The following is a 13,596-nucleotide window of genomic DNA, read 5'->3' as shown; positions in this document are numbered from 1 at the left end:
TGAAACCTGCAGAGAGAAACCAAAAGGCTTCTCAGTTTTTGTAAAACAGAAACCCTCGGGTTTCTGTTTTAATGCTGATAGCTGGATCAGATCTGGCTTTATGACCCGATAACACGCCCGATCCAAACTCATTTCGGGTGGATCGGGTCTGTCATTTTTTCATTGGATCAGACCCGGACCCATTATGATTCTGAGTTTGGGTCTGATCCAGGCCAGACCCGGGTCCATTTCTGACTGGGTCAGACCCGGGTCCCATTCAGACCGGGTCCATTTTGGGTCGGGTCCATTTCGGATCGGGTCAGACCTGGGTAAAGTTTGAATCAGGTCAGACCCAAGTCCAGTTAGGACCGAGTCCATTTTTAACCGGGTTGGACCCATGCTTCTGCAGGGTTCAGACACTATTTGACCTGAACCAGATTCGGGACCGATACAGTCCTTTCTGAGACCGGTTCAGAGCTATTTTTTACCGGTTCCTTCCAGTTTTTTATCGGTTTCGAGATGCTAAGACCTTGTTTTCATAAATATATAAAGATACAGGGATTTTAGCATATAATTATAGGGTTTTATGAACTTTTGGTCATTTTTTGTACTAGTTCATAAGGTTCAAAACTGGTTTGGACCCTTTGATGACCGGTTCGAGATCGTTTCAGACTGGTTCATGGTATTTTCAGGTTGGTTCCTGCTTGAGGACCCTGGGTTTTACCCATATGAGCATATTTTTATTATTTTTTATGTTTTATAAAGCATCTATTCTAAATAATGCATGAATTATACATGTTATTTCATGTGTTTTGTGTTGGTTAAGTTGTGCATGATGGTTTTAAGCATGAATTATAACTAAATTTATGACAATTAGTTTATGCATATTAGTTGAAGCATAAACTTGTATTTTTGTCATGAATATACACGCATTTACATGTGTGCATGGGCATGCTCCACAATACGAATATGTTTTTGGTAAAAGATCTTTATTGACTTATTCATGTAATCACCAAAGTGATCTGATTCGTGTTGATTAAGGATTCTTTGAACCATATTGAAATTCATTATTATGATTGTATGTGAATTTATGAAACATCGATTCTACCCAAAGGTAGGTCGTTGTGTTCTAAATTTACACAGGGTGTGATAGTAGATGTGTATTTCAGCCCATGAAAAATGTTTGTACCTAAAGGTACAGTGTTGAATTGTCTCTAGATACATGATCTGCTAGTTTCACCAACTGAAGTCAATTTCTTGAGAATTGAAGAGATAAAGCAACTATGAGTATTATCGCTTCCACCAAAGTGGAACGATAATGGCTCAACTATGCTTGTTTTAGAAAAAGTGAAAATAAGGGGTCTCACTTTTACCTTTTCAACATAAGTCTCGTCTGAGCAATAATATTAATGTTTTTCCGTTTTTTGTCCTTGTTGTATCAAGTTCCTTCATTATCGACGGTTCTAGTAATATTTCTCTTTTAGACGGATCTAACTTTTCAGATTGGAAAAAAGTCATGTTATTTACTTTGGGCTATATGGATTTAGATCTGGCCCTTAGAATTGACGAACCTCCCACTCCTACAGAGAAGAGTACAGTCGATCAAAAGGTTGCCTTTGAGAAGTGGGAGCGCTCAAACAGACTTAGCCGGTTGCTTTTGCAATCTCGGGTGGCTAAGAATATTCGAGGCATCATTCATCACTGCAGGACAGTGAAAGAATTTTTAGGATCCATTGAAGCTCAATTCATCACTTCTAATAAGGCAAGGTCCAATACGTTGCATGTCCAAATTAGCCTCTATAAAATATTATGGCGACAGTCACATCCGACAGCATATTTTGGAAATGAGGAATATTGTGACTCAGTTGAATGACATGAAGTTCGCCATCTCTGACTCCTTGATTCGTCTGGTCTTGACCTCGTTACCTACTGAGTATGAACCCTTTAAAATCTCCTACAACACATATAATGATGAGTGGTCTTTTAATGACCTCTTGGGCAAGTGTGTTGAAGAAGATGGGAGATTGAAGGGTGAGAGGGTGTCAAGTGCACATATGACCTCTCATAAGAATAAATAGAGGTTGAGGTCAAAGAAAAGCTCTTTCAAGGAGAAGAATAAAAAAAAAGTCACTGAAAAGAGTTCAAACTCTCAGGCGAAAGCTAAATCCCAGTCAAGAGGCTCTTTTATAAAGAGTTTCTTCTATAAGAAGGTGGATTGTTTGAAGTATAAGAAGTGGCTCAAAAATAAAGGTAATAAGTCATTTGTTTCTCATGAGGAAAATTTAATTCATGTTCTATTGCATAGTTGGTGGATTGATTTTGGTGTTGCAGTACACATTGTCAACTCTTTGTTGGCATTTCTGAACAAGAAGGAACCAACAGAGCATAAAAGAAGCATCTTTTCAAGAAATAGGATGTGTTCACATGTCAAGAACGTTGGGACCTGCAGAATTGTGTTGGAGTCGGGATTCATATTGAATTTGGTCTACACATTCTATGTTTTATCATATAGTCGAAACCTGATTTCAATTTCAAAACTTGATAAGTCTAGATTTGTATTTAAATTTGAAAATTTCAAGCTTATTATTATGAAAAAATCAATGAATATAGGTTCTGCATATATGTGTGATAGTTTGTATCGATTAAGAACCAAATTCTAAATTCGAGAATCTCACTTCATTGAGAACACAATGATTGAAAATAAATGTGACATAAAGGATGATTAATCTTATTTGCTTTGGCATCGAAGGTTAGGACACATCTTGAAAGAGAGAGTCCAAAGACTCGTGAAAGAGGGAATGCTTGGATTCCTTGATTTTATGAATATAGAGTCATGTGTTGACTGCATAAAGGCTAAGCAGTCTAACATGTATAAGAAAGATGTCAAACGCAGCAATAGAAAGTTGAAAATAGTGCATACAGATATGTGTGTCCCTTTTTCACCGTGTTATATGGGTGAAAAATATTTTGTCACCTTTATAGATGATTACTCACGGTATATGTATCTCTACTTATTATTTGAAAAATTAAAAGTTCTTCAGGTTTTTAAGAACTTCAAGAAAGAAGTAGAGAAACAAATCGATGAAGTTATTAAGGTTGTCAGGTCTGATAGAGGTGGTGAATATTATGATCGTTTCACTAAGATGAGACAAAATGAAGGGTCATTAGCGCAGTTTATAAAAGAGAAAGGCATTGTACCTCAGTATACCATGCTTGGTAGTGCTTACAAGAATGGTATAGCTGAAAGGAGAAACCATGCGCTTAAAGAAATGATTCGAGCGATGTTAAATCACTCAAACCTTCCTTTGACCTTATAGGGTGAAGCTCTTAGGACAGTAGTGTATATTTTGAATAAGGTCCTACAAAGGTTGTTCAAAAGACTCCTTATGAGTTATGGACACGTAGAAAACCTTCTTTATCATATATGCGCATATGAGAATGTTCGGCAGAAGCTAAATTGTATAACCCACATATAAAAGCCTTTGATTCTAGGACAACTAGTGATTTCTTCATTGGTTATCCAGAAAGGTCAAAAGGCTTTAGGTTTTTCATCTCATACACCACAGATAGTGAAAACAGATAAAGCAAGATTTCTTAAAAATGATTCTGTTGGTATAGATGTGTCTCAAAATATTGATTTTGAGAAAATGCAGGATTCAGGTTTCACACCTGCTAAGGATAAAGACTCAACTTTTTTTTTATCATTGTCTCTTCGGATAATGTAAGATAAAGTTTGGTTAATGAACATCAATTTCAACTAGATCCAGTTGTTGATGAGGATATACAACAACAATAGGATACAGAGGCTCATTTTGAACCTCCTATAACACCTGTATGGAGGTCCACGAGAATCAGGAAATTTGCTATCCATCCGGACTATGTGGTGTATTTACAAGAGTCAAATGATTTCATAGACATTGATAAAGATCTCTTTACATTTGCATAAGCCATTGAAAGTGAAAGACCAACACATTGAATCAATGTCATGAAAGAAGAGTTTGACTCTATGGCAAAGAACCAAGTGTGGGATCTTGTACCTCGACCTGATGGAGTTAGACCTATTGGCTTTAAATGGGTCTATAAGACCAAAACAGACTCTAAAGGTCATGTGGAGAGGTACAAGGCTAGGCTTGTTGCAAATGGTTTTACATAGATAGAGGGCATTGATTATAATAAGACTTTTTTCTCCTATCTCAACTAAGGAATCATTGAGGATAATCATGGCCCTCGTAGCTTATTTTGATTTAGAGCTACATCAGATGGATGTGAAAATTGTCTTCCTGAATGGGGATCTGGATGAAGAGGTATACATGCAACAACCTTCTAGTTTCAGTGTAGATGACTCGAATAACTTAGTTTATAAAATGAATAAGTCAATTTATGAACTTAAACAAGCCTCTCGCCAGTGGTATAAAAAGTTTAATCAGGTAATTATGAACTTTGGATTCACTGAAAACATTGTTGATCAGTGCATTTACATAAAAACTAGTGGGAGTAAGTTCATAATTTTGGTTTTATATGTTGATGACATTCTTCTTGCAACTAATGATTTGAGTCTATTACATGAAACAAAAGATTTTATTTTCTCTCATTTCGGTATGAAGGACATGGGTGAGGCCACTTATATCCTTGAAATCGAGATCCGTCATAACAGAACTAAGGGTGTCCTTGGCCTCTCTCATAAATCCTATATCATTAAGGTTCTTAAAAGATATGGGATGGAGAATTATTCTCCTAGTTCGACACCTATAGTGAAAGGGGATAAATTGAGCTTAAAAGACTGTCCTCAGGATGATATTGCGAAGACTCAGATGACAGTTGTCCCATATGCTTCGACAGTTGGCAGTTTGCAGTATGCACAGACCTGCACTCGACCTGATATAGTGTTTGTTATGGGAATGCTTGGTAGATATCAGTCAAATCTAGGCATTGTGTAATGGAAGGCAACAAAGAAGGTCATACGTTATTTATAAGGAACGAAAGACTATATGTTAATCTACAAGAAAGCTGACCACCTAGAGGTCGTTGGATACTCTGATGTGGACTTAGGAGGGTGCATTGACAGTAGAAAATCTACTACTGGATACATTTTCCTACTAGCGGGTGGTGATGTTTCATGGAGAAGTAGAAAGCAGTCTACCACTGCTGCTCATACCATGGAGGCAGAATTTATTACTCTATACGAGACTTTATCACAGACCATTTGGATAAAAAACTTCATTATAAGTCTTGGTATTATGGACTCTATTGAGATACCACTAAAGATCTTTTGTGATAATGAAACAACCATGTCTTTTTAAATAATAACAAAAGTTCAACCTCGTGTTGACACATGGAGTTAAAATACTTTGTTGTTAAAGAAATGACTGAGAATCGTCTGGTATGTATTGATACAATTAGGATGAAGAAAATGATTGTGAATCCCCTTACTAAAGGGCTAGCACTGGGATTGTATTCTCAACATGTAAAGGAGATGGGTCTTTTTTATTCATTCTGATGTATGACAATACATTATGTGATCACATTTGTGTATATGAATTTGATTCTCTATGGTTTTGTGTATTGTTGATTTTGTATAAAGAATCTCTCATATGAATTAGAGAGAATAGCAGAATAACAATATTAAAGGACCAATAGAATAGGTAAGAGACTAACCTATTCATAAAGGTAATTTCAACATGCTTAAGCACTAAGGTGAATTATAATGTAGTACATGAGAATATATTATTTCATAAAGTGTTCATCGACGTGACTCATATGATTCATCCTTGTGATAAAGGGTAGTATATGAACCCATATGAAGAATTAAATCGAGATAATAGTATAAACCTCGATTTAATGCACTTTTGGTGTCAATGGGTCAAGTGAGAGAATGTTGAACATAATGGGTTTGGGTCCAACCCACAAGGTGACCCGGTTTGACAACATTAGTGGGCCAGATAATGGGGTTAATGGGTAGGAGTTACGTAAATGTAGAAAGACCACATTCACATAACTGCCTATTTCTCCCATTATATAAGGGGTAGGCTGCCATGAAAATGATGAGAGATTCATAGCAATTAGCCTACCCCAAATACCACATAAGGCTTTCATGGTAAAGGGTCATGCTCACCATCGACCTAAGGCTTGGGCTCATCGTGGGCGTCGACCAGCTAAGAAGAATGCCGAACTCACCAAGCATTCGCACACCATGGCGTCATCAGGTATGTTTACTGTAATTGTTTTTGCAGAAAATGACAACAGTGAGGTCTACAGGTTGAGACCATTTGATCTGAGTCTCCATTTATGTCTTGTGTGCCCTGAAATCTCATATCTTTTTGGTCATTTTATCTTTAGCTTATGTATGGGAGCGTTGAATCGGAAGTTGTGTTGTGGTTTCTACCGTGCTCTCATACTCTCTTGCTGTTTGAGAGCAGTGGTGTTGCTGAACCAATGCGTAGGGATTGGTGTTGGCAGGCCCAACATCACACTTCAACACCTTTCATGAGAGGATGTTTTTGGCAACTCCATCTCTCAAACATCACATTGGCAAAACGATATTTTGGCGACACTGAAACCGTGTTTTCATCCCATTGCAAGGCTCCCAAACATAGCCTTAATGAACGGTAATGCACCTTGAACCTGATCCATCTAGCCCAATAGCCCACAATAACAAGAGTTCTAAAATCTTGAGAATAGCTTTCAGGACATCCTCTGAACCACCCGAGCCACTTTATTCAATCTTCAATCAACTGGCAATTAATTTTTTCTAGCACCACTGGGCTTCTTACTTGTCTTTTGGATTAGGTCCTATGGATAGTCTTCATTCAATGTGCACTTCCTCTTCCAGGCTCAGAATTAATCAATCATCATTAAGACAGTATACACCAAAGAACTCATTAAGGAACAAGTAATAAGCCCAGACTTTGACAGGATGGTACACAGAATTATGAAGACTCATGCAAACGTCTGCTTCTGCAAAGTCGTTGCATCAAATTGCTACTCAACTCACACAAATGAACTCAATATTTGTTGAATGAACCACCAAATACACAGGTCATGTAAAGATAGGTCATTGGTAACAAAACCAAAAATCTACCAAGAACTGCATTTGTGCAAGAGACAATAGGGTTTCGGAACTAAAAACTGTGATAATGTGATCAATCCGCATGTTCTAGCAAAGGATCCAGCTGATGCATGCTAAACATGCATAATTGATCATTGTTTTATTGGATTGTACTTAATATGTTATTACTTGATTCACTGATATCCTAATCAATATCATTCAAACGTAACCAAATTAAAGGCCCATGATCTCTGAACCAGATACACAAACAAACCAAAAAGAGAAATATGGGCAGCAAAAAACAAAATCTAGAGAAAATGGCATAATTCATCATTCAGATGGCCATGCAAACTGTTTATGTGACTATTGCACTACTCTATCTATGCATTTGCCTTAACCAGCCACTCTCTTCATGTGCACATGCATGCTCACTTCTGTTCGTGAAAGTGCGTGCATGCATGAGAGAGGAAAAGATACTTCTGAAACAAAGGATCTGGTTCTATCACAGAAATGGTTTTCTAAGCATCAGTCTGCACTTGAATTCCCAGAGGTTGAGACATTTTACAGTGGAATAAAACTCTATTTTTTTGGCTTTGCACCCAAAACAGATGACTAATTTCCTGCTGCTTTCATGAAATTTATCTGGCAATCCCTCCAGAATGCTCTCAACCTGTTCCCTTTTCCTTTTGCCTCTCCTATAGCATCACTATTTTGCAACTGAAACTGGCTCTAGTCTTCAATTCTGTCATGCCTCAACCTTGACACACGTTATTCTACCATAGCTTCTATTCCAGCTTCAGTGATTCATTCTTCAGAATTCCCTCAGCAAAGTTGCTAGTGCTTCATAACCATTACGGAGTCAAATATTCCTGTAGATATACAAAGGCTGATAATAGTGAAGATGACCTTTACTATCTCACTAATAAACTATGTATGTAATCAAGCTCTGGTTTCAGAAGGAAGAGAACAGTTTCTGGCAACCACAATCAACTACAGGAATTTTGACCATTTCGGTGTACACCTGCTGCTAGTTGCATCAGTTGGTGCATCCTGTTCACAAATATTTTCTTCCTGAACGCTACCAACAGCTGGAGAATTATGCTGTACAAGAGTTGCAGCATTCTTTTTCATGGCTCGAACCTCTTCCAAAGCCTTTCTTATAGCACGCTTCGCCAGATTGTAGATGTCAACACTCATTGCACCTTCTGATGCATAGCTAATGGCTTCACGACATAGGTCAATGTATCGCAAGATCCTAGTTTCTGGAAACTTGACTCTGACATGAGAATCATGCCCATTAATAGCATCTCCGCTCATGACACGGACATGAGAATCATGCCCATTAATAGCATCTCCGCTCATGGCACTTCTTGTCCACCGTTTAAATATGTAATGGGGTGGCAATAGCATAACATTTTTCACCATGAAAACTCTTAGCACATGTCTGCAAAGAATGCCTGCATACTCGAACATTTGGCAGCTACAGCTTGCAGAAACTTCCAAAGCATTGAAAGACACGGTATGTGCCATCTTCCCCTCTCCAAATTCAACCACCCTAAAGGTGCTGATTGGCCCATCCTCGCTAGTTGCTTCTGCTAAATAACGAAGACTTTGAACTAATTGCTCTTGAAACTCCAAGAAAATTATTCTGGTGTAAACTTCAGCAGCTTGGACTTCCATCGGGAAGCTTGTTTTGAGAATTGGTTTCATATAACTTGACTTGAAATCCTCTTCAAGTTGCTTCTCAAACAGACCATCAATAGCTTGCTCGCATTGAATAACGAACACTAATAAGGAGGTGTGTTCATTCACATCAAGAAATGAGCTAATGCTCCCATTTCGCTGTCCAATATTCACATTTGCAAAAAAGGCACCTTGGAAGTAAACTTTGACCCATTTCTCTCTACTTCTATACAGTGAGTACAGCCATTGATTTTCTTGCAGTTCATATTTGTCAAGAAATGACCACCAACATGATTCAAACTCATCATTTAGTTCAGTAAGGTTGATGCATTTAAGGAAATCCTCTTTGAGACTTTTATGTTTGCTCTCTAAACGACCCAACTTCTTTGAAAATTTTCTTAAGATATGCCTTTTGCAAAAACAGTGTCGGGATTTTGGAAATACCTGTGCAACTGCAGATGCTATGGCTGGATCATCATCAGTCATCAGTGCACCTGGATGGCGTCCAAACATGGCTTCAAGCCACGTAGTAAACAGCCAAACATAAGAAGCTTCACTTTCATCTAGTAGTAACCCACACCCAAACAGTACAAACTGTTTGTGGTGATCAACTCCCACGAATAGAACAAATGGCATTCCATACAGATTCTTTCTGTATGTAGTGTCCAGTGTCACCACATCACCTAAATAACGATTAGCCATCCTTGACCTAGCATCAACCCAAAGGAAGTTAGAGATACGATATGCATCATCCACCTGAATTGCATAGAAGAAGGCAGGATTCTTTGCTTGCATACGCTTGAAGTACTCCAATACATTCTGAGCATCTCTTCCAAGGATTTTCTTGTGACTACTTTGAGCATGTTTTGTGCTCTCAGGCATGGTGAAGCCAATGTTGCTAGGTGCACTTGATTTCTCTTTCAATAGAGTTTCCACATCAGATGAATCAACTGAGTTTTTTGCAGCATTAGAGGTATTAACACGCCTATGTTGTCGAAAGTGAGAGCCTTTTCCTGGAAACCCCAACTCATGATTATGATCCTTTTCAAATTTTGTAACAACCCATTTCCCGGAATCCGACTTCTTTACTCTAATCATCGCTTTGCATCCTTCCCTTGTAACTGGTCGCTTATTGACACATTTCTTTAATCGGAATCCCTCTTTAGAACACACAAAATAGCGACCAATAACCGTGCAGTCACGCCTTGAACGCCGAGTTGTAGCCACACGAATACTAAAACCTACACGCTTAGCATACTGGTAATAGAATATCCTTGCAGCAGCATCACTTTCAAACTCCATGCCTATGTATGGATCAACATTCGACAGAACAATGTTTGCTTCATCAAGAGCATCCAGGAATCTTTGTGCAGCATTAGCTTTGCGTTTATGTGAGCGGAGATATGACACTTTTCCTGAACACACCAACTCGTGGTTATGTTCCTTGACAAACCGTGTGACAACCCATTTACCAGAATTCAACTTCTTCACCCTGATCATTGCTTTGCAGCCCTCCCTTGTGTTTGGACGCTTGCTTACATATTTCTTTGCACGAAACCCTTCTTTGTAACATACAAAATCTCGGCCAATAAGTGTTGAATCACGCTTTGAACGACGAGTGGTACTCACTCGAATGCTAAAACCTGCATTCTTAGCATATTCATTATAAAATGTCCTTGCTGCCTCCTCACTTTCAAACTCCATACCAACATAAGGATCAATAATAGCAGGGCCTCCATACACCTTTAACTCATTTACTGCAGAATTTTCCATCACATCATCAAGTTTATCCAAACGTAAACCAGTGTCTATGGTACCACAAAGTTCCATGGCACCATGTCCTGAGTCTATAAAAGATCCTTCTGATGCATTACCTTGATTTTTTTCTCTCTCCATGATGTATGTGCACTACAATGAAAGAAACACATAATCATCAGCTGCAGTCACTAGCAATCATAAACTTGCAGTAAGTTCAACCAACGAAGCATTTTCTTTGCCCAAAGCCCATCGAATCTACTAGTAGTAGTAACACTACAGAGAGAACAACTCTGCATATACTTTGTCATGATCTAATTGCCTATTAGACCAAGAAACATACTTTTCCCAACTAAGGCTAGTTTTTTTATTGCCAACGTGTCCAGCTATAAATTAATATACTTCATGTACCAAATGCAATCCGCAATCTCTTGGACCACATAACCAGTTTGCTACTCTAAGGGGACGTTCGATTGGATCATTCAGAATCACCTTCTCAGGGGAACCTGAGAAAGCGATTCTAATAGCCTGAAATCTCATGTTCAACCAAACATGAGATTTCAGGCAACCCGTGAACGTACCTACCCTAAATGGCAGCCATCTACAACATCACCTTTCTGTTTTGCTTGATTGTAGAGTTTTCTAAACTCATCATCGTTCAAGAACTTCTCCTGGTAATTATTGAACAAATTGAGGTCTACAATCATATGCAAGCAATAATGAGTAACACATGTTCTAACAAGGAAAATCCATGATGTTGATTTTCACATGTGCATTCACTATATACTCAAAACTAACAGAACCAATAACTCAAAACTAACAGAACCCTGCGGTTTAAACAAAAACCATCCAAGCAAATTTTGCATTTAATACTCGCAATTGTTATATGAAACCAACAACTAAAATCACACAGAATTCTCATGTATACGGTTCATGGATCAAGTAATCAATCGACATTTCCATGTTATAAGCTCAACCAAGTGAGGAAAAAATATATTTCCCAAAAATCATTATCTTTTTCACCCTACCAATGACAAATCAAGCTTCATTCTAACAGACCAAGAATAAAACATAAGGGAGAATAAATGCAGTATATCGTCTAAAATTGGCACTAAAACAAACACTAAAAACTGAAAAAAAAAAAACACAAAATACACTAAAAGGAATGAGTCCATACAATCCACTGTCAACTGTTTACAAAATAGTTCCATAGAAACAAAACAAAGAGAAAAAAGTTAATTGGCGCAAAAAATAACAAGTTGGTATCTATTCTTAATAGCAGATTGTACATCATACGGTGAATTTGAGGCTTCCAATTGGAGGAGGGGGGGAAACAGGGAAATGAAAACAAGAAACCAATTTTTTGCTCAAAACAAAGGAAAACGAAGCACCCGTTGGAAGAACACCCCATCACCAGAGAGAGAGAGAGTACCTGTGGATGCCGAATACACGAAAGAGAGCGACGAGCGTCTCAGGTCTCAGAGAGAGAGAGAGAGAGAGAGGTGGGAAGGTACTGATTAAACATTAATTAAATGGACGGTGGATCTTGGTGCTAACTATCCTCCTACCGTCGATCTACTTGCCTCCGAATGGGATCCGATGGTGCACGAAAAACGCACTTGGGAATCCATGAAATAAAAACACGGTCCAGGTTTTCTCTTTTCGGAGGAATACATAATCACGGATCGGATCAGATTCTGCCATGGTTGAACCTTACCCGGAGCAAGGATGGGACTGGATCAGGACCCGGTATCACCTAGTCCATAAGGAATAAAGCTTCTTTCCTTTTCAATAGTTGCATGTAAACTAGATTGCATGGAAATTGAAATGCCAAAATCGGGCCAAACTCCACACGTCAGTGGACTTCGGGTTCATGATCTGACCCAACCATATAAGCCAAGAGTGTGAATCCACTACGTGGTCCTTGATGCAGCCCTAGTCCTATAGAGATGGACTCCGAGTCTTAGAGAAGTGATACAGTTTGTTGCATATTGAAATCAAGCAGATGATGTGGTGCTGCCATGTATTCATCTTCATGGATATGAATGGCATTACTTAGAAGAGTTGGGGGACATTTGGAAAAAAGTTTCACACCTTCACACATGGCAAAAACTTCTCTTGAACTTTTCTTTCGCAGTACATGCGTTTAATTTGCATCGTCAAATGTGTTTATCATTGTTTTCTTAACAGACAACATGCGTTTGGCTAAGATTTTTATGCTCAGATGTGTATTTTAAAGAGGTAAAAAAAATCAATGGTTAATATTATACTAAAATTTGATATTTTTACATCAAATTAATTTGAAAGAATATATATAGAGAGAGCGAGAGATGGAAACCAACCAGATTACCAACCTTAATAAGAATTTTTTTGGTGTCTTTTTTGAAATTTTCACCTTACAAATGTGTTCAGCATGATTGATTTACTAGATATTAACACTTACCATGCATTTTGGATGAAAAAAATGATACTTGAAACCTCAAAATTTTATGAAAATTGTAGACAATTGATTTTTGAACCTTATGAAAACCTATCCATGCATCGGAATTAAATGATTCATACGTCAATTTCTAGTAAATCAATTGTGCTGAACACATCTGTGAGGTCAGAATTTCAAAAAAATACCTAAAACTGACAGTCCCAAGCAATCGGATCTTCAGCTTTGCAGCAAGAATGCCTCTGCGAGTATCAAACTTATAAGGTCTCCTGATTCCATCAACTTGGTGATGTTCACTACCGGATAATTGGAGCCCTTGTGGGCTAGTGAAGAGAAGCGTGCTAATATTTTGAGCAACTTGATAAAATTGCAAAGATTTAAAACATAGGAATCATGGGGGTCATGAAAACTAAAGTTTTCCTCCGAACGGTACAAAGGTGCAGGCTAACCTTTCCAGATGCATTGCATATAAAATTATTCTTAGGACACATTCAAAGTGATGAAATTTTCATAGAAAATTTGAACATTCACACCTTGTGAAAAGTGTGGGGGCATAAGAAAAATTTCACCATGAGAACTTTTCATCCTAATGATTATGAGAATCCGACAAAATTTTGAAAATGTTTCATATGAAAAATGCTCATTCATTTGAAATGGCAGAAGATACTATTCTTTTCAAACTTCACACAGAATTCTT

General features: G+C 37.9%; 1 pseudogene across 1 annotated transcript; it reads right to left on the bottom strand.

Annotated features, from left to right (window-relative positions):
- Positions 1-7,315: 7,315 nt before the first annotated feature.
- On the bottom strand, positions 7,316-10,611 carry LOC149820770 (protein FAR1-RELATED SEQUENCE 5 pseudogene; annotated as a pseudogene). Its single transcript, XR_016426596.1, has one exon. The product of XR_016426596.1 is annotated as a protein FAR1-RELATED SEQUENCE 5 pseudogene (transcript).
- Between the last annotated feature and the right edge of the window lie 2,985 nt (positions 10,612-13,596).

Source organism: Nuphar pumila, chromosome 12 (genome assembly GCF_984573655.1).
Source record: "Nuphar pumila chromosome 12, dmNupPumi1.hap1.1, whole genome shotgun sequence".
Taxonomy (NCBI): domain Eukaryota; kingdom Viridiplantae; phylum Streptophyta; class Magnoliopsida; order Nymphaeales; family Nymphaeaceae; genus Nuphar; species Nuphar pumila.
Note: the sequence above shows the minus strand (reverse complement) of the source record. Positions and strands in the feature narration are given on the sequence as shown.